The 22,637-nt window shown below is 52.8% G+C and overlaps 1 protein-coding gene across 2 annotated transcripts in view; it reads left to right on the plus strand.

The window, feature by feature from the left end:
* Positions 1 to 22,637, plus strand: part of DNAH17 (dynein axonemal heavy chain 17) — a 14,992,541-nt gene that overhangs the window by 5,845,882 nt on the left and 9,124,022 nt on the right. The gene's annotated exons all lie outside the window — the stretch shown is intronic.

Consider the following 22,637-nt stretch of genomic DNA (forward strand, 5'->3'; position numbering starts at 1 on the left):
ATTACCGGCATTTGAACTCTCATTGTCGGACCTGTGCCGTACAGAATACCCACAGTTCTGCCCTCGTTGATAGTCTCATGAGAAAAAGATGTAAGACCACACTTGACATCTCCAATGGCTTTTATAGCCATAATCTGTCCTCAATTAGTAGTCAATGGACAGCCTTTACTTCTGACGGCAAGCAAAAACAGTTTAAAAGATTAGCCATGGGCTACAAAAACAGTCCAGGCGTCTTTGCAGCTCGTGTAGTCTCTCTGTTAGAGAGCACTGACCCTGATGTGTACTCGTATGTTGATGATATCTATCTCACAGACGACGAATTATGGCCGCATCTGTGTCGCGTTGACCGCATCATTGTCATGTTTGTGGACTTCGGTTACAAATTCAATTTTGCAAAGTCACACATTGCAGAGTATACAGTGTTGTATCTGAAAGAAACACGCTAGTTAGATTCCTTACCTGCCATTCGCGCCTGATCTTCTTCAGCACTCTGGGCAGCAGCGGTATACGCGGAAAGGCGTACAACAGACCGCAACTCCACTCGCGACGAAAAGCCTCTCCGAGCGAGTGCCGCCTTGGAAATTCCAATGCGCAGAACTGATGAAATCGCGCGTTCTCTTTGGTGGCGCATAGATCTAACCAAGGCTCTCCCCACTGCCGAAAGAGGCCTTGCGCCACGTCCGAGTTCAGACGTCATTCGTGATCCATCATGCACCGGCGGCTGAGTTTGTCCGCCCTGGCGTTCAGAGAGCCTGCCAGGTGTTGAACCACCAGGGTGATGCCCTGATGTTCCAGCCATGTCCAGAGGCGCAGAGCCTCCTGACAAAGGGGAGGAATGCCTTCAGTGCAAGCCGGATCGACTCGAAATGGGAACCAAAAAAGTTCAAAATGTTTAGTCAAAAAGTGACTAAAAGGGTATGCTCTACCCGGATCTGCGCTTACTGGCGCGGAAAAAAGAAGTGATGTCAGCGCGCGAGGGCGGCGTCTAAGTACTCCGACGACGTCATCCCGGAGATCACGACGCTGACGACGGACGCGGAGCCGCAGGCGACGCCTAGCGACGCGCAAGGGTATTGCTGACGAAAAATCTTTCCGGATCCAGCCTGACGCCTGGGGATATTCTAAGGTAAGGAATCTAACTAACTAATTTTCCTACAGATATATCGTTACCGAAGGTAAGTAACTTGTTCTTTTGGACTTTGAACTCAACAACGAAGGGCGAGGTTTAGCCCCTCACTTCCTGTTGAAGTGCGCATGTTTGCGTGCGCCAACAACACTGAAAAAACTACAGTCTTTGCTGGGTTTTTTAAATTTTGGGCGTACTTACATTCCCGATTATGCCCAGCGTATCAAGTCGCTATATGCCTTGGTGCAACGTACTTTTTCCAAATCGAGCTGGCTGCCAGAACATTCAGCTATCCTGTAGTCTTTGCAGGCTGATCTTCTTGCTTCGAAATACTTACTGACGCGTGATAACCACACTAACCTGGTAATAAGAATTGTGCCTGGCGTGGTGGGTTTCACGTACTTAGCGTTCAATGAGGGCGACACAGTCCCCATTGCTTACAAATCGCACTTGTACACATCGGCTGAAATGCGCTTTTCCGCTGTTGAAAAAGTTTTGACGGCAGTGCAGATGGCGATTCTGAAGGAGAAAGCGCTGTCGCAAGGGAAACACATGTTGGTTGTCACACCGTATCCTGCCCTAGAGGCAGTAACGAAAGCCAGTGTACCTATTTCTAAAGCTTTGCATCCACATTGAATACAATGGGCCACTTCTTTGACATCGCCGGATGTCACTTACATCTTTGATGCCTCATTGCAGACTCAGGACTACTTGCAGTTTGAATTTGTTCATCCAGCTCCACTTTCCTTGCGCCCACTTGAGGATTACCATTGTGTCATTTACACTGACGGTTTGGCGCAACCGGCGACGGAATCTAAGAATGCTTATTCAGCGGCTTGCGCAATAGTAGCTGGTACTTTCGTGAATGGTGAATTCCAATCTGATGTCGTACACACGCAGACATTGGGTGACTGTTACGCCCAGTTGGCAGAGCTACGTGCTCTGGTGCTTGCACTGGAGTTTGCTGATCCTCGAGTTAGTACTCTTATAGTGAGTGATTCTTTTTACTGTGTTCAGTCTTTCAACGACAATTTATTCTTTTGATCTCAAAATGAGTATTGTGATTCCAAAGGTAGCATAATTAAGCATAAAATGCATTGGTTTCGAGTTGCAGACCTCAAACAACGTCTGCCACTCGTGAATGTGATGCATACTCTAGGGCAGCAACGAGTAGGTGTCCACACTGTTGGAAACAGTTTAGCTGACGAAGGAGCGAAAACAGCAGTGGCAACATATCTAGTTGCAGCAGTTACAAGATCCAAAAGTAAGATTGATGATGACATCTTGGCAGCTATTGCTGCGACAGAGAAGGGTGGTAATTACCCTAGGGGTTTCCCTTCTAAATACTCTTATTTAAGTACTGATAAAGTTCCCTATGTGAGAATTAACGACGTTGGTGACAGATTGATTCCCAACGCGGACTGCAGACTTTCCTTGATATTAGCAGCTCACGAAGGTATGGCTTCTGTCCATGCCGGCGTTTCGGCGACTGTTACTCTCTCTCAACAACGTTACTGGTGGCGCGGATTGTATAAACAGACTCGTGCTTATGTTCTTAATTGTGGTACAAAAGGGGGTGGTGATGGACGGAGCATCAGAACCAATCAAACACTCACACCCAGTCAACAGATCTGGGTTTTATCCATCACCGTTCTTTAGCCCACTCTGCCACCCCAGTTCAGACATGGCCATATGCAAATCAGTCTGACCCTGTGCCTCATGGGAACAGTCCAGCACGAACTGCCAAGCCATGCCTTCCCTGGAACGGAAACAAGCTTCCTAGGACCAGTTTCTGGCATTTCAGCCATCTTCAGCCAGGCTTGCTTGAATCCAGTGGCAAAGTGAGCAAGGGACTCACGTCTGAGCATACCCTGCCAACTTATGGCGAACAGAGCGGTACAAAAGGGGGTGGTGATGGACGGAGCATCAGAACCAATCAAATACTCACACCCAGTCAACAGATCTGGGTTTGATCCATCACCGTTCTTTAGCCCACTCTGCCACCCCAGTTCAGACATGGCCATATGCAAATCAGTCTGACCCTGTGCCTCATGGGAACAGTCCAACACGAACTGCCAAGCCATGCCTTCCCTGGAACGGAAACAAGCTTCCTAGGACTGGTTTCTGGCATTTCAGCCGTCTTCAGCCAGGCTTGCTTGAATCCAGTGGCAAAGTAAGCAAGGGACTCACATCTGAGCATACCCTGCCAACTTATGGCGAACAAAGCGGTACAAAAGGGGGTGGTGATGGACAGAGCATCAGAACCAATCAAACACTCACACCCAGTCAACAGATCTGGGTTTGATCCATCACCGTTCTTTAGCCCACTCTGCCACCCCAGTTCAGACATGGCCATATGCAAACCAGTCTGCCCCTGTGCCTCATGGGAACAGTCCAGCACGAACTGTCACGCCATGCCTTCCCTGGAACGGAAACAAGCTTTCTAGGACCGGTTTCTGGCATTTCAGCCGTCTTCAGCCAGGCTTGCTTGAATCCAGTGGCAAAGTGAGCAAGGGACTCACGTCTGAGCATACCCTGCCAACTTATGGCGAACAAAGCGGTACAAAAGGGGGTGGTGATGGACGGAGCATCAGAACCAATCAAACACTCACACCCAGTCAACAGATCTGGGTTTGATCCATCACCGTTCTTTAGCCCACTCTGCCACCCCAGTTCAGACATGGCCATATGCAAATCAGTCTGACCCTGTGCCTCATGGGAACAGTCCAGCACGATCTGCCAAGCCATGCCTTCCCTGGAACGGAAACAAGCTTTCTAGGACCGGTTTCTGGCATTTCAGCCGTCTTCAGCCAGGCTTGCTTGAATCCAGTGGCAAAGTGAGCAAGGGACTCACGTCTGAGCATACCCTGCCAACTTATGGCGAACAAGGCGGTACAAAAGGGGGTGGTGATGGAAGAAGCATCAGAACCAATCAAACACTCACACCCAGTCAACAGATCTGGGTTTGATCCATCACCATTCTTTAGCCCACTCTGCCACCCCAGTTCAGACATGGCCATATGCAAATCAGTCTGACCCTGTGCCTCATGGGAACAGGCCAGCACGAACTGCCAAGCCATGCCTTCCCTGGAACGGAAACAAGCTTCCTAGGACCGGTTTCTGGCATTTCAGCCGTCTTCAGCCAGGCTTGCTTGAATCCAGTGGCAAAGTGAGCCAGGGACTCACGTCTGAGCATACCCTGCCAACTTATGGCGAACAAAGCGGTACAAAAGGGGGTGGTGATGGATGGAGCATCAGAACCAATCAAACACTCACTCCCAGTCAACAGATCTGGGTTTGATCCAGCACCGTTCTTTAGCCCACTCTGCCACCCCAGTTCAGACATGGCCATATGCAAATCAGTGTGACCCTGTGCCTCATGGGAACAGTCCAGCACGAACTGCCAAGCCATGCCTTCCCTGGAACGGAAACAAGCTTCCTAGGACCGGTTTCTGGCATTTCAGCCGTCTTCAGCCAGGCTTGCTTGAATCCAGTGGCAAAGTGAGCAAGGGACTCACGTCTGAGCATACCCTGCCAACTTATGGCAAACAAAGCGGTACAAAAGGGGGTGGTGATGGACGGAGCATCAGAACCAATCAAACACTCACACCCAGTCAACAGATCTGGGTTTGATCCATCACCGTCCTTTAGCCCACTCTGCCACCCCAGTTCAGACATGGCCATATGCAAATCAGTGTGACCCTGTGCCTCATGGGAACAGTCCAGCACGAACTGCCAAGCCATGCCTTCCCTGGAACGGAAACAAGCTTCCTAGGACCGGTTTCTGGCATTTCAGCCATCTTCAGCCAGGCTTGCTTGAATCCAGTGGCAAAGTGAGCAAGGGACTCACGTCTGAGCATACCCTGCCAACTTATGGCGAACAAAGCGGTACAAAAGGGGGTGGTGATGGACGGAGCATCAGAACGAATCAAACACTCACACCCAGTCAACAGATCTGGGTTTGATCTATCACCGTTCTTTGCCCACTCTGCCACCCCTGTTCAGACATGGCCATATGCAAATCAGTCTGACCCTGTGCCTCATGGGAACAGTCCAGCACGAACTGCCAAGCCATGCCTTCCCTGGAACGGAAACAAGCTTCCTAGGACCGGTTTCTGGCATTTGAGCCGTCTTCAGCCAGGCTTGCTTGAATCCAGTGGCAAAGTGAGCAAGGGACTCACGTCTGAGCATACCCTGCCAACTTATGGCAAACAAAGCGGTACAAAAGGGGGTGGTGATGGACGGAGCATCAGAACCAATCAAACCCAGTCAACAGATCTGGGTTTGATCCATCACCGTTCTTTAGCCCACTCTGCCACCCCAGTTCAGACATGGCCATATGCAAATCAGTGTGACCCTGTGCCTCATGGGAACAGTCCAGCACGAACTGCCAAGCCATGCCTTCCCTGGAACGGAAACAAGCTTCCTAGGACCGGTTTCTGGCATTTCAGCCGTCTTCAGCCAGGCTTGCTTGAATCCAGTGGCAAAGTGAGCAAGGGACTCACGTCTGAGCATACCCTGCCAACTTATGGTGAACAAAGCGGTACAAAAGGGGGTGGTGATGGATGGAGCATCTGAAAGAAACACGTTAGTTAGATTCCTCACCTTAGAATATCCCCAGGCGTCAGACTGGATCCGGATGATTTTTCGTCAGCAATACCCCTTGCGCGTCGCTAGGCGTCGTCTGCGGCTCCGCGTCCGTCGTCGGCGTCGTGCGCCGGAATGACGTCGTCGGAGTACTTAGATGCCGCCCTCGCGCGCTGACGTCAGTTCTTCTTTTTTCCGCGCCAGTAAGCGCAGATCCGGGAGAGCTACCCCTTTAGTCAATTTTTGACTAGTTTTTTGATCCTTTTTGATCCTGTCAATCGACTCCGGTGCCGGTAGGATGCCTGGTTTTAAAGCCTGTGCTGACTGTGACCGCCTGATGTCGGTTACGGACCATCACCGCCGGTGCCTGTACTGCTTGGGCCTCGACCACGACACGGAGTCGTGTTCCGACTGCAAGGCCCTGACCTCGAAGGCTAGACGGGAGCGGTCCCGTAAGCTTCTCGAGATCCGCCACTCGGCTCCGCGCGTCGCTCGATCCCGGTCCCGGAGGAGGTCCAAGGATCGGTCGCGGAGCCGCAGCCGACGTCACCATCGGTCGTCGGGATCCAAGTCTTCGGGTAAGTCGAAGCATTCCAAGAAGTCCAAGAGGCGACATCGCTCTTCGGACTCCCCTCGCCGGTCGCGCGACTCGGCCGAGGGTCAGGGTTGTTCCACCCCCGCGGCTCCGGCGGAGCCGCAGGCGCCGCGCACGTCCCCATACCCTCCGGTCCCTGGGACTGACGCGACGCCGGCGGAGGTCAGTGCCTTCCTCTCGGCCATGAGGAACCTGGCTCTGCCGTCGGCGCCCGCTGGTGCGCCTTCGGGCCCCGCGGACCCGACTGGGCTGCCTTGCCTGCCGGTGGCTCCGGCCCCGGCGCCGTTGACGGCTCCAGCCTCGACGCCGCAAGCGCCCGAGGGACCCGTTCTCGAGTCCCCGTCGACGCCGGTCGACCTCGTCACGCCTCCTCCACCGGCGTCGACACCGGTACCACCCCCGACGCCGACGTCGACTCCGCTCGACGTCGTGCCCCAGTTCAGTCCCGCTCCGGGCCCGGCGCCGGTCCGGCGTCGATGGACGCCGAGATCGACGCCGCTAGAGACACATTTTGTCTACCGCCCGGCTCCGTTACTTTCTCCTCTACACCAGGAGTCGGATGATGGGGACTACTGGGAGGGATCCGAGGATCCTATGGCCGCTCAGGCCCAACTGTCCCAGGACTGGGCAGATGAACTGGGGGAGGCCAGTGGTCTGGATACCTCGCCAGACACTGGATTCATCTCTCCTCCGACTGTGGCGTCGGAGGAGGGTGCTGCTTTCTCCGTGGTGCTGCGCAAGGCGGCCGCAGCCCTTGGGCTCGAGCTACCTGCCGTGGCTGTGAGGATGAACGTCCTCACTGAGGTGCTTCAGACTGCAGCAAGCTCCACTGAGCCTCTGCTGCCGTTCAATGAGGCCCTCACTGACGTTCTACAGGGCACCTGGTCCAAGCCCTCCACAGTTCCTCCTGTGGACAGGAACGTCGCCAGGCGCCACCGCCCTGCTCTGGGCGACCCCAGTTTTCTGTCCCAACACCCTACCCCTGAGAGCCTGGTTATCCAGGCCTCCACCTCCCAATCCTCTTTCCCGACCGCCCCGCCGGACCGGGATTCCAAGAGACTGGAGCAGTTTGGCAAGAAGCTGTTCTCTTCCCTTAGTTTGGGCCTGCGGTCTTTGAACACCGCTTGTCTCTTGGACCGTTATTCCCACTCTCTGTGGGATGCGGTGGAGGACGCGCTGCCCCTGTGTCCGGAGGAGGTCCGGACACGACTTACCCAGGCTCTGGCCGATGGGAGGGATGCCGCGCGACATGCTATAAGATGTGGGCTTGACACCACGGACTCGCTGGGTAGGGCCATTTCTACCTCAGTGGCGCTTCGACGTCACGCCTGGCTGCGGTCCACGTCATTTTCGGGTGATGTCCAGAGCTCTCTCATGGACATGCCCTTTGATGGCACTCGCCTTTTTGGCGAGAAAGCGGACAGTGCCCTGAATCGCTTTAAGGACTCCCGGGCTACGGCCAAGTCCTTGGGCCTCTCGGCCCCGCGGTCGCAAACTTCCGCCTTTCGCCCCTTTCGTGGCCAAGGAAGGGGTGCCTCCTCACGTACGCCTAGCCACCAGCCGCAGAACCAACCTGCGCACGGTCGCGGACATGGTTTCCGCCGAGGCGGTTCTGGAGGACGACGAGGTCAGTCCACATCCACCCCGGCAGCATCCGCCTCAAAACCTTCCTAGTCCGAGCTTTCAGGCCCATTCCACGCCAGTGGGCGGCAGAGTTCGCCATCACCTGCTCCACTGGCGGTCCATCACATCGGACAGGTGGGTGCTGCAAATCGTCCGAAGGGGCTACTCCCTCCCCTTCGAGACGACCCCTCCAGCCATGCCACCGCAGCACCACCGTATCTCGGGGGATCATTTGAATCTTCTCCACGAGGAAGTTTCGGCCCTCTTGGCCAAGGGGGCCGTCGAGCACGTTCCAAGTCCAGAAGTAGGTCGTGGTTGTTATTCCCACTACTTTCTGGTTCCCAAGAATGGCAAAGGGGGCCTACGCCCTATCTTGGACCTTCGGAACGTCAATGCCTTCCTCCTGAAGGAAAGGTTCAAGATGTTGACTTTGGCTCAGGTTCTAGCTGCCCTAGACCCCGGAGACTGGATGGTAGCGTTGGACTTGCAGGACGCATATTTCCACATCCCCGTCCTGCCGGCCCACCGGCGTTACCTGCGGTTCACGGTGGGCCAAGAGTACTTTCAGTTTACCGTGCTCCCCTTCGGCCTCACCAGTGCCCCTCGGGTGTTCACGAAAGTGATGGCGGTGGTCGCAGCTCATCTGCGCAGATCAGGGGTTCCAGTCTTCCCCTATCTCGACGACTGGCTGTTGAAGGCGGGCTCGCCCCAGACAGTCGTCTCCCACCTCCAGACTACGGCGGATCTCCTGCATTTGCTGGGGTTTTCCATCAACGTGCCGAAGTCACACCTGAGTCCCTCTCAGAAGCTCCTCTTCATCGGAGCGGTTCTCGATTCGGCGCAGTTCCGGGTCTATCTTGCTGCCATCTCTGCCTTCTTGCGGCTTCCTGATCAGCCTTCTCTTTTCAAGTCCCCTGTGGTTACACGCTTTCTAAAAGGCATTACTCACACGTTCCCTCCTGTCCCTTTTGTAATGCCTCAGTGGGACTTGAATCTTGTTCTCACATTTCTAATGTGCGCTCCCTTTGAGCCTCTTCATAATTGTCCTCTTCGTCTGCTGACGCTTAAGACTGCTTTTCTGGTAGCCATCACCTCGGCTAGACGGGTGAGTGAGCTCCAGGTTTTATCTTCAAAGCCTCCTTTTCTGTCTGTTCATCCGGACAAGGTTGTCCTTCGGCCTCGTCCCTCCTTTCTTCCGAAAGTGGTGACTCCATTTCATCTTGGGCAGTCTGTCACCTTGCCCACCTTCTTTCCGCCTCCGCATCCTTCCAAAGAGGAAGAGAGGCTCCACCGTCTGGACCCAAAACGTGCGCTCTCCTTTTATTTGGACCGCTCAAAGCAGTTCCGGGTGGACGACCAACTTTTTGTTGGATACGTGGGTGCTAAGAAGGGGAAAGCGGTGCACAAACGGACCATCTCTCGGTGGGTCGTTTTGTGCATCAAAATTTGCTACTCCTTGGCAAAAAAGGACCCTCCTGTTGGGCTGCGCGCCCACTCCACTCGGGCCACAGCGGCTACTACTGCTTTGGGACGGGGTGTCCCTTTGCAGGACATCTGTCAGGCGGCGACGTGGGCTTCGCTACACACGTTTGCCAGGCATTATTGCCTTGACAGCCAAGTCCGGAGGGATGGCTTCTTTGGCCGTTCTGTCCTCCAGGACTTTCTGGTGTGATCTTGGTTCGCAGACCCACCACCGGGGATGGTATTGCTTGGGTATCTATTCTAAGGTGAGGAATCTAACTAACGTGTTTCTTTCAGATGAACAAGTTACTTACCTTCGGTAACGATGTATCTGTAAGAAACATTAGTTAGTTAGATTCCTCACCGACCCACCCATCCTCCCCGTTCTGCGAACTGACATCTAGGGTTAAGGTTATCCTTTTCAGGCCCCTAGATTTTATTTTTGGCACCAGTGTCGGTCTTTGCATGGCTCTGCGTTCCTGGCGCGGAAAGCTATGTACAAGAACTGACGTCAGCGCGCGAGGGCGGCGTCTAAGTACTCCGACGACGTCATTCCGGCGCACGACGCGGAGCCGCAGACGACGCCTAGCGACGCGCAAGGGGTATTGCTGACGAAAAATCTTCCGGATCCAGTCTGACGCCTGGGGATATTCTAAGGTGAGGAATCTAACTAACTAATGTTTCTTACAGATACATCGTTACCGAAGGTAAGTAACTTGTTCATCAGAACCAATCAAACACTCGCACCCAGTCAACAGATCTGGGTTTGATCCATCACCGTTCTTTAGCCCACTCTGCCGCCCCAGTTCAGACATGGCCATATGCAAATCAGTCTGACCCTGTGCCTCATGGGAACAGTCCAGCACGAACTGCCAAGCCATGCCTTCCCTGGAACGGAAACAAGCTTCCTAGGACCGGTTTCTGGCATTTCAGGCGTCTTCAGCCAGGCTTGCTTGAATCCAGTGGCAAAGTGAGCAAGGGACTCACGTCTCAGCAGCATACCCTGCCAACTTAGTCCCTTGGTGGCTCATGAGTTGGACTGTTCTGGCATCAGGATTATGGCCTGTGGAGCGGCTCATGGAGTCCTAGGGAATTGGGATATATATGAGGCAGCATATGACTTCTTGGCAAGAAGTTATCTTGAAGCACACGCAAGTTATCCCCTGATTGTGCTAGAGGCTCCGGTTATCGAAGAACATGTATGTTCATTTACTTTGCTTGACTGGATGGCGGACTCTTTTGGTGAGCATTATAATGACTTCCTCTTGGAGGCAGTTGCTACTTATTGTGCCTACACGTTGATGTATTAACTTGGGAGTTGTCCATCTTCCGCATGTCCGAACCCATATTTTTAATTTTTTTCTTTTTACTCCACGCTAGGCTCTGTCACGCTTTTGTGAGATATTTTATTATTTTTTTACTTTTTCCAACAAGTTTTTCAAACTGTCACTACCAATTATTTGGATTGGCAATACATGAACTTGGTTCTGTCTCAATCGAACTTAAACTCTGCGTTCCTACTTTGCTTCCCCATTTTGTTTGTGGTCCGATCAAGGGAGGTTGTAGTGGAGACGGAGTTCCATGTACACACATTGCTATGTTAGCATAAGCACCTTAGATGTAAAACACCATCTTGCCACTTTGCTGCTTTTGCACACGACACTGCAGGTAGCTGTTATTGCAAGAAAAACTGCTAGCTTGCTTTTTCTTCACATGAGAACGGTCTGTTTTTCACATCCCCAGACGTGCACCGCGACCTTAGTCTGAACACTGTGTGCAGAAGCCGTCAAGGTCAAATAACAATGTATGCTTTTGAATTCAGGTTGATCGGCCCACGCTCTAGCCATAACACCCACACAGCTGCAAATATCTGAAACTCGGATGCCTTTAATATTGCATTTGCATGCATGATTCGGACACTTGGAGAAAACCTTTTTGCAGACACTGAGCAGAGCTGATCCTGTGATGTGATTCACCTAAGCTGATATTTACGGTATGGGGTTCCCCATTCAAGCCTAGAGACCTTCTATTAGTTTCATAAAGCTAGCTTACTAGCGAGAATGTTTTGTTGGTTATTTTGGGTTGTTTTATACATTTTCTTAACGTATAATGTATCTTTTAATTACACGATCGCTGCCTGCCCTAAGGGTTGTTGGCTTCATAGCTGTGTATAACTGTTCATAACGATATGCTGCCGGCCCCAGGGTTGTAGGCAAGTGGCTGTGTTTGATTGTGCAGTAAGTAATAAAGGTTTAATAACTCTCAAAAAATAACTAGCTTACTAGCGAAGGGAGGGTGGCTGTTTTCCACTATCATTTGTAATATGATTTCTCCCTTCATTTTCTATGCGATTGTAACAATGCTGATGGTTTTGTTTTTAATCATTTGTCTGCTTATGTTAGCCAAAGTACTGCACCTTAGAGCACGTAGTTAAAAATAAACATTTTAAACTTTAACGTGTCTCTGATTACTCTTGTTGTGGACTGATATGAGAATAATAACGAAAAGGTGTTTCTGATTCCCACCATTCCTGAGAGTACTCTAAGTCGCTTGTTCTGGCTTGTCTAATCATTGGTAGCTTCGAGATGATACGGAGAACGAATGAGACACTGATGCTAGTCGGATAGGGGTTCTGGGTACTGAGGTGAGTTTTTGGTACACCACAATTCACTGAGGTCCTGGTTTCCTGCGCATAGTTCTGTGCATGAGCAGAATCCCTGCAACACGATCAGGAGAACAATAAATGGTAGCATGCAACTTCTTCAACAAGTCCAATCCCATCAAATTTTCACCACAATTAGATGTAAATAAAAACTCGACAATAAAAGGACCAACAGTAAGCGCAAGGGGGCGTGAAATGGGGCTGACGACCGGTACACCGGAAAAATCTACTGAAACATTATTTTGGCCAGGCAAGGCCGCCCCAGGGACCATATGTTGAGAGACAGAACTTTTTGTGGCACCTGTATTCACCAAAAATTCCTTAGTCGAACCTTGCAAATCCGCTATGACATAAGGACCACGCTGATCAATAGGCATCTGAACTGGTCCCCACACTGTCCCTAGCTGTCCTAGCTATAAGACATACCTGTCGCATCATCCACACCATAATCATCATGATAATACTATCCATCTCTGTGGTCATCAAAATAATCGTTGTCAGAGCGCCCCACAGGTGCAGCAACATTCTGATTTCTGTCGGTCCCACGGCTTCTCCCACCAGAACCACGCCCTCTAGGGGACAAAACTTTCTGCAAAAGTACAGGGCACTGTCTACACCAATATCCTTCCTACTTACAATACACACACTGATTCTGTCCCAAAGGTGTCGCAGAAGACTACCTAGTACGTGGGAGTTGTCGAGAAGGACCTCCTCGTCCCCTGTTATTACCCCGAAATGCCGGCTGCAACAACACTTTCGTCTTCAAATCCTTGATATTGAGCCAAATTCAAAATAACAGAGGGTGAATACATAGACCTAGTACTTTCAGACGCCTGCAAATGAGTCATTATTTCAGGAAGAAGATTAGTAACAAACCTGTCAACAAACAAACAAACTCCTCCCTCCGTAGACATATCCTGCCCACTGTAATCCAATATCGTACCTAGTAAAGAAATCAGATACACTCTCATCCTTCTTCTGTTGACAGGCCGTCAATCTGTCCCAACTTATTTTCTTGAGTGTAAAAAGTGTATGCATATATGTAATAATATCACCAGGCAAGGTGAGTAGCTAAGCATGCGGCTTATCTCCTTGCTTCTTTTTGTGATTCCATCCCTTAATCACATCGCATGTACCACCCAACTCAGCAACACGATCTTGAGTATGCACTGTGAGAAGTTGGCCTGATATGTAGTGCTCACTATTCTAGTGATCACTGTGTATCATTCCAAACGACCCTTATTGATGATTGGTTGTAAGTCAACCTTGTAGACCAGCTATCCTAGTAGCGTGGACAAGAGCTAAACTCTAGAGGGCGTGTTAAGCCAGCTGTTTACCATCACATATACCCCTTGAACACCAATGTGAAAGGACACCACACCAGTTGTTATGAAAATAAAGGATATTTATTTATAACAAGACTACCCTGGCTCTTTATGAGTCAGGGAGCTAAGCACAATACAAAACTCTTGGGAAAATACTTCTAGTTGCACAATTTACACAAATGCCCGAAGGGCACGAAACCATTTACACTGCAAGTGGAATGGGAGAGGTTAGAGAGTCTAAAGTTACTGATTCCGGAGGAATCCGATCAGTTGGACTAAACGGAAAAGGAGCTGGACACTTGTAGAGTGAACCTACGATGGAGTACCGAAATGCTCGAGTTACCTAGCCCAGAGGCTGCGGCTGCGTGGGGTTCAGCAAGATGTCGGGAGTCCTCGTTGTAGTCTCGGGAGCCTGAAAGAAGAAGTTGCTGGCAGGGACCAGTGTCGATATTCAGCGAGATCCAAGCCTGGATCGGTGATGAAGGAAAACCTGAAAGCAGAGGGGACTCAGTTCTCAACCGCTAGCCAGCGATCGTGTGGGCACCAGGGAGGTACCGGATGAAGTCACCTCGACCAGGTGAGTGGGCGATGTCGGACTCGGCTGTTCCTCGGACCAGGAGGCGCGGCGGCGACCAGGATGGAGGGCGAGCTGTCCCACGAAGGTGTCTGCTGTCGATGATGCTGGGCCCAGGGGTGGGGCAGCAGGTCTTAGCAGAGGCCAGCCCATGCGGGGGAGTCAAGATGGCGTCTGGAGTGGACCAGGAGGGTCCGAGGTACTCCTCTGTTGAAGGGGAGCAAGGACCAGTCTGGAGCAACCAGACCAGTGATGAAAAACTGTCGTGGTGCGTCGTGAAGAGGGCCACTAGCCGACGGCGAGTGGCCGGACAACGCGGTGAGCAGCAAGGAGCAGAAGGGCCCCCACGCTGATCTCGTGGATGCTGGGGAGGCAGACTTCGGTGCTGGAGCTACTCAGGGTTAGGGCTTCTCAAACCCTAGGTGCACTCACTCGAGGGTCCCTCGGTGGTTGTGCTAGATAAGCGTCGTGCAGGTTCTGAAGATGGCCGGTCCCGCAGGTCTCGTCACACCTACGAATCTCAGCTGGGCTGATGATGTAGGTAGAGGTCAGAGATGGCAGGGAACCCGGGTCTCGTCGAGCTGGGCAGTCTTGATCCGTAGGAGAGACGTACAGCAAACCGCAAGCGCTTAGGTGGTGCCTGCTGGTGCAGGGTGGCTACTCCTTAGCCACAAGGGAGAGTCTTCAGAAATAGTCAAGAGTTCCTTTCGTGGAAAGTAGTTCAAGATTCAGAATTATCCAAATTGGGAAGGGGACTCGCACCTACCTTTATACTAGAAAAAGGGGCTGGCCCGTGACTAGGTCCTACCTAGGGGTGGGACCAGGAGGGGGGTGGTTACACCCCTATCCTTTGTCCGGCTTCGCCCCAGCTCAGGGGCAGGGTTGCCCCCGAAACTGGTTTGAGCCGGGCTATGCACCGTGAGCACCGGGGTGCCACTTGCAATCACCTTCCTTTCAGCCCTGCCTACCTGGGATACACAAACCCTGTCGGGGATGGTGCTAACACCGCCCTCGACAGGAAACCCTTTGTCCAAGCTCCCCTCGCTGGAAGGTCTCCCAGCAGCAGGAGGTCAGACTTGTGTCTGGTGGCAGCATCCATTTTGTGATGCTGAGGCTTGAGTCAACTTTAACCGGGGTTCAAGGTTACTTCCATGTCGTGTCCCTCTAGAAGGGTGGAATGCTAACCCCGTCGCCAGAACTGGCGAGGGGTTCGTATTCCAATTCGTATGACACCTTACTCGACATGTTTGGGTGATGCGATGCCAAAGTTAGCAAATAACCGCGAGGATTATAATGCACTTTAAGGTAGTTGGCCCGCGTCACCATGGAACGGCTATTAGGATTTGGCTCCGCAAGCCGTCGACGGGCTCAGCTCGCGCCAGAGCACCATCTCACATGATTCCCAGCACTCTGCCTTCAGGATTGATAAGGCCTGCCATAGGAGTGACTGACAGGAATCCATGCGTCCATTTTAGGGTTAGGTATAGGAATACTACACCTACAGCAACGGGTGATTACACCACCTTGCCCCAGCTGTCGTGCAGCCAGTTGTGTCAGATTTGGGCGGCCATCCAGGGGTGGCATAATACATGCTGCAGCCCCCGGTAGGCCCTGGGTACACCGATGCCCTGGATACCTGTGGTATGCTGATACAGGGACTGATAAGGCGGCCCAGTTCCAATTAGTGGATGCACCTAATGTACATGTGTTAATTTCGAGAGAGAACAGCTAGGCTGTGGGTCTGATTGGCAGGCCCGCAGCCGGGGAAAGTCGTAAACCAATGAAGCAAAAGCAAAAAATCTGGGTGATCATAGGATTGCAGACCCTACTCTCCTACAGTTACTTCCACGGGAACAGAGGTGGAGTGCTATTGAGCGTGAGGCATTTGCTGTGGTCTGGGCGCTGAAGAAGCTAAGACCCTACTTGTTTGGGTCTCACTTCCGGGTTCAGACGGACCACAGGCCCCTCAGATGGTTGATGCATATGAGGGGTGAGAATCCAAAGCTATTGAGGTGGTCCATTTCCCTACAGGGTATGGATTTCACGGTGGAACATCGCCCTGGTACAGATCACGCCAATGCTGACGGTCTGTCCAGATTTTTCCGCCTTAGTGATGAGGAACTCCCTGGGGTAGGGTAGTTCTCCCCACTTTTCAGCTGGAGGGGACACGTGTTAGACCTGGCACCTTGGCGTGAGTCTCCCTTCCTCTTTTTGTTGCTGTGCCTCATGTGTTTTTATGGTGTTGGCCGCTCAGCGCACTGTGCCACTGCCAACCAGTGTCGCGGTGCGAGTGCTCCCTATGTAAATTTTATATGTTGGTTGGATTCCATGATTGGATTGTTTGGTTTACTATCAGACCCCGGTAAAGTGCGCCAGGAGCGCCAGGGCATGTAAATGCAAACACCGCTGGTGGGCTTGCAGCACGGGTTGTGCCACCCACAGAAGCGGCCGGTAAAATACGTCTAAGGTCTGCCATCGCAGAACCTGCGTGCAGTCTGGTACTGACATGCTGACTGGCAAGTGCCCACACTTGCCGGTCCCTGAAACCTTCCCTTAGCTGCATGTTAGTCACTCCTCTGGTAGGCCCACGGGCAGGGTGCGTTGTGAGCGTAAGGTATGACAAGCCTAGATGCGTGGCATGTCCTGGTAGTGAATGACCGCCATTTTGTTGTCCACTGCTGTAAGGCTACCCTGTTCTCATAGGCCAGTATGGGCGGCTTGGATTGTTACACCCTATGATCCTAACCGACCCAGGGAACATGGTAGAAGGTCGAGTTTAGTACGCCTGAACTCGGAATAATAAGGTACATCTTTTCGCAAGGTTTATTTTAATATTCCGGGTTTGCAAATGCCGCTTTTAGAAAGCTGGCCTTTGCTTGCCTAAACATTTCAGCCCGCCTCTGCGTGATGTGTATCTGGTGTCTGGCTGGTGTGAGTGACAGGGCTGGGGGAACCCAGATGGGCAGGGCTAGGTAGCCTGGTGGTGAATAGGACGATCGACAGGTAGATGGGTGGGAGGAGTGCTCCTAGGCTCTGAATAGGACAGTGCTCTGCCACCTCAATGCCGGCTCCACCCCCTGTGGAGCGTCTGAGGACTCTGCCCTGCACTCTGAAAGAAGAAGCCTGCATCGCGTAAACAAAGTGCTCCAAAACCGGACTGAACTAGGCAAGGGCCCCCCTGGCCTGGGAGAACAAAAGATTTGCTGTATAAATGGAGGAGCCCTGCTCCTAAGAAACTAGATCCGCTTTTGACCAAGAAGAATCTCTGCCTGAGGAGGAGGCACCGGGAAAGCTGTAGGAGGAAGACTGTCCCTATCCTGGGGGATTGGCCTGCAGTGGTGACCTTGCTGCCAAAGGAGAGAAGAGAAACTGTTGCTGAAGACTTTTACTTTACTTTTACTTTCAAGACTTGTGCTTTTCCAAAAACGATCTCCAAGGGCTTGGAACTGAGCTTGCCCCCTGAACTGAGCCCCAGGACCATTGGGCTCTACCTGATCTTCACTCGCCTGCCGCTGGACTGTGGTGTCCTTTCCCTCGCCGGAGCTGTGACCCTCGTGCCCCAGTCCCTCCTTGAGCCGTGACCAGGACTGCTTAGCCGCCCCCGCCTTGGGAAGAGCCTCGCTCGATCGGAGCCGCTCCCCCTACGCTCTGCTGGGCTGTCCCTGTCACCTCGCTCGTTGGAGGCTCGCTGCGCACCTTCACCCTCCCGCCGGAATCGGCGTTTGTGAGCATCTCCAAGCCTCGGACGGCCCGGACGTATCTGCGTGCCCGGCTGCCCCGCTTTGTTCACCCGCCACCTGCAACACCCCGCTCTTGTCGTGAGCCTGAAGATCAGACCCCCATCGTGAAGTGTGGGAGCCTCAGACGCCGCCTCGCCCTTCTGGCGAAGAGCCGCTGAAATCCCGCACCCGCCTTTGCGTCAAGAAACAAGGTACTGTACTCCCGAACTCGACCGCGAGCTCGCATCGGATCCAGGGTCCGCAACGTTCTCATTTCCCTGTCATCTGCTGTGTGCTCCCTGGGCGCTGCCTCAGCACGAAGTGCGCTGAGGCCTACAGTTACCTTGTGGCCGCCCAAAGAACTTTCCGTAAACAAAGAGAACTTTACCGTATTTCCAAGAATTGTGGCCCCATCAGTTCAACGTTACTGGGCCTTGTATTTGAATCTGCTGAATCTACATAAAAGCTTATTTTTATATACTTCCTGATTGGTGTCCGTTTGTGGTGCATGCAAGGGGTTTACTGTATGTGTAATTGCATTTGCTTAACCGTGTACGCCTGAGACTTAGCCTAGACTGCTCGCGCCACGCACCTAGAGGGTGAGCAGGGGTTATTCTGGGGAGTCATCCTTCGCCCTGACAAGAAGTAAAGGGTCCCTGCTTGTTGTGGGTTCACACCTGCGTCAACCAGAGCCCCCTCATTTCTAACAGGCTGGATACTGCCGACTCTCTAGGCAGGACGATTTCCACGTCGGTAGCCCTTTGACGCTACGCCTGGATGAGGTCGACTGGCTTTTATGGGGATGTCCAAAACACTCTCATGGACATTCCCTTAAATGGCCGTCGCCTTTTTGGCGACAAAGTGGACAACGCTCTAGAGCGTTTCAAGGACTCACGGGCTACGGCCAAGTCCTTGGGCCTCTCCAGCCGCACAGTGCATGCTGCTTTTCGCCCCTTTTGTGGCTACGGAAGGGATGCCCCACTACGTCCCGACCAGCAAGTTTCCCAACCGTCGCACGGCCGGGGATGTGGGAACCAACGCCGTGGTTCAGTTTACCAGCGGGCGGGCCAGTCCACCAATCCTCCATCTGCAACAGCCTCCAAACCCTCCTATTTCGGCCTTTCAGGCCCATCAAACGCCAATGGGCGGCAGGATTCACCATCACCTCCCCCACTGGTGCACCATCATGTTGTACAGGTGGGTTTTGCAAATAGTCCGAAGGAGCTCCTCCCTCCGCTTTGTGGCACACCTCCAACCATGCCACCTCAATACCACTGCATGTTGGAGGATCACCTGGCACTTCTCCAACAGGAAGATTTGGCTCTCTTGGCCAAGGGACCCATCGAGCACGTTCCTGCCCCAGAAGTAGGTCATGGTTGCTATTCCCACTACTTTCTGGTAACCAAGAAGGGCAAGGGCCTGCATCCTATCTTGCATCTCAGGAACATCACCTGCTTCCTCTAGAAGGAGAAATTTAAGATGTTGATGCTCGTTCAGGTCTTGTCTGCCCTCGACCCTGGAGACTGGATGGTAGCGTTGGACTTGCAGGACGCTTATTTTCACAAACCCCGTCCTGCCGGCCTACCGGCGTTAGCTGCGGTTCACGGATCACGGGAGGCCACGGGCATTTTCAGTTTACCATGCTCCCCTTTGGCCTTAACAGCACCCCTCGGTGTTCAAGAAAGCGATGGCAGTGGTCGCAGCTCATCTGCGCAAATCAGGGGTTCCAGTCTTCCCCTATCTCAACGACTGGCTGTCTCCCACCTCCAGAGTACGACCGACCGCCTGCATTTGCTGGGGTGCTCCATCAATGTGCCGAAGTCACACCTGCTTTCCTCTCTGCAGCTTCTCTTCATTGGACCGGTTCTGGACACAACGCTGTTTCGGGTTTATCCTTCCTAACAGCGAGTCCGGGATATTCGGGCTATGATTCCGATTTTTCACTCTCTAGCCCAGGTTTCGGTCCGGGTGACCGTGAGGCTGCTGGACCTCATGGCCTCCTGCATCCTGCTGGTCTCTCATGCCAGGTGGCATATGCATGCTCTGCAGTGGGACCTGAAGTTCCAGTGGGCACAGCATCAGGGGAATCTGTCCGATTGCATTCAAATCTCGGAGGGCACTGCACAACAATTGCAGTGGTGGCTCACGAACCAGGATTGTGTCAATGGCAGATCCCTCTCCCTTCCCCAACCAGAGCACACAGTGGTGACAGATGCATCCCTTCTGGGATGGGGCGGCCACATGGGAGAGGCGGAGATCAGAGGCCTCTGGTCTCCGGCGGAGTCCGGGCTCCATATCCACTTTCTGGAGCTTCGGGTAATTCATCTTGTACTCAAGGCATTCATTCCCTCTGTCCGGGGAAGTGTAGTGCAGGTGTTCACGGACAACATCACCGCCATCTGGTACTGACACAAACAGGGTGGGGTGGGGTCGTGGACCCTATGTCAGGAGGCCCTCCGCCTCTGGACATGGCTGGAACATCAGGGCATATCCCTGGTTGTTCAATACCTGGCAGGTTCCCTAAACACCAGGGTGGATGAACTCAGCCGCAGGTGCATGATGGATCACGAATAGCGTCTTCACTCGGAGGTGGTGCAAGGTCTCCTTCAACAGTGAGGAGAGCCTTGGTTAGATCTATTTGCCACTGAAGAGAATGCTCAATGTGAGCAATTCTGCGCCTTGGAATTTCCAAGGCGGCACTTGCTAGGTGACGCTTTTCATTGCGAATGGAGTTATGGTCTGTTGTACGCCTTTCCACCTATACTACTTCTGCCCAGAGTGCTGAAGATTAGGTGCGACCAGGCCCAAGTCATCCTTGTGGCTCCGGATTGGGACATGAAGAGTATGGGATCCCGAGCTGCTCAGCAAGGCTATCGATTCTCCGACCCGTCTGCCTCTTTATATTAGATAGGTGCAATAATTTGAAGTATGTTTTGGTGATTGTTTGTGCATTCAGTAAGTGGGTTGAGGCTTATGCCACTAAAGATAATACAGCCATGACGACTGCAAAGGTACTCCTACAGGAGTTCTTTCCTCGTTTCGGCTTGCCTCATTTGATCTGGAGTGATAACGGAAGTTATTTTATTGCCAAGGTCATTCAGTTAATTTGTGATGGTTTGCACATAAATCACCCTCGGTCAGCTGAGAAGTACAATGGTACTCTCAAATTTAAATGTGCAAAGATTCAGGAGACAACAGGGTTACAGTGGCCAGATGCTTTACCATTAGCTCTTTTGTCGACAAGAACAACAGCACAATTCTAGGACAGGATAGTCACTGTACGAGGTCGTGTTTGAAAGCCCGGCAAATGTTTGGGGCGTCCCGCATCCTTGTTGGTTCTCAGATATAGAATACCCGTTATTAATAGACTACCTTTGCCAGTTAACTGAAAATGCGTGTTTTGTTCACCAACAGGTCCCCGAAGCCTTGCCAGTCACACCAGAAATGACATTCAGCCTGGCAAATTCATCCTGATTTGTAATTTTTCAGAGGAAGAAGAGCTAAGAGCCACCTGGAAGGAGCCAGAACAGGTCCTTCTGGCTACACGTACTGCAGTCAAGGTCGTTGGCCGAAAGAATTGGGTTCATGGCACTCATTGCAAACGGGTGCCTCTGCCTTTGCCTTATGACCAGTGGGTCAAGGACAGAGTAGGGGACTCTGATTGTGAGATGGTGCCTCAGTTTGTCCCCTTCGGTGATGCTAAACCGACCTGGCCACAAACGAATGCAGAGAATGATGAAGTGCTGAATGCAGCAGTTCCACCGGAGATACGAGCTATCCAGGAGCCCCTTTTTGTTGATCCCTCAGTGCCTGGAGTCATCAGGTAAAATCTGCGTCCTCGGCTGAGGAATAGTGCACCAGAGGAGAAGCCAGATTAGCCAGGGATGGACTGTGTAAGTTAGGGTGTACTTTGCTGTAGTACCACCGGAGTTAGTTTAGGGTGATGTGAGATTGGTGCACTGTTTTGACATTGGAAAGTGTGAGAAGTTGGCCTTGCATATGCTGGTCACTCGTTATAGTGGCCACCTTGCACCAGTCCAATTCGACTCTTATGGTAGATAGGATCTGAAAGAAACACGTTGGTTAGATTCCTCACCTTAGAATATCCCCAGGTGTCAGACTGGATCCGGAAGATTTTTCGTCAGCAATACCCCTTGCGCGTCGCTAGGCGTCGTCTTCGGCTCCGCGTCCGTCGTCGGCATCGTGCGCCGGAATGACGTCGTTGGAGTACTTAGACGCCGCCCTCGCGCGCTGACGTCAGTTCTTCTTTTTTCCGCGCCAGTAAGCGCAGATCCGGGAGAGCTACCCCTTTTAGTCTTTTTTGACTAAGTTTTTTGATCCTTTTTGATCTTGTCTCGACTCCGGTGCCGGTAGGATGCCTGGTTTTAAAGCCTGTGCTGACTGCAACCGCTTGATGTCGGTTACGGACCATCACCGCCGGTGCCTTTACTGTTTAGGCCTCGACCACGACGCGGAGTCGTGTTCGGACTGCAAGGCCCTGACCTCGAAGGCTAGACGGGAGCGGTCCCGTAAGCTTCTCGAGCTTCGCCACTCGGCTCCGCGCCCTTCTCGATCCCGGTCCAGGAGCAGGTCCAAGGATCGGTCGCGGAGCCGCAGCCGACGTCATCATCGATCGTCTGGCTCCAAGTCCAGCGGAGCCGCAGGCGCTGCGCAAGTCCCCATACCCGCCGGTCCCTGGGACTGACGCGACGCCGGCGGAAGTCAGTGCCTTCCTCTCGGCCATGAGGAACCTGGCTCCGCCGTCGACACCCGCTGGCGCGCCTTCGGGCCCCGCGGACCCGACTGGGCAACCTTGCCTGCCGGCGGCTCCGGCCCCGGCGCCGTCGACGGCTCCGGCCTCGACGCCGCAAGTGCCAGAGGGACCCGTTCCCGAGTCCCCGCCGACGCCGGTCGACCTCGTCACGCCTCCTCCGCCGGCGTCGACACCGGTACCACCTCCAGCCC

Source organism: Triturus cristatus, chromosome 7 (genome assembly GCF_964204655.1).
Source record: "Triturus cristatus chromosome 7, aTriCri1.1, whole genome shotgun sequence".
NCBI classification, from domain to species: domain Eukaryota; kingdom Metazoa; phylum Chordata; class Amphibia; order Caudata; family Salamandridae; genus Triturus; species Triturus cristatus.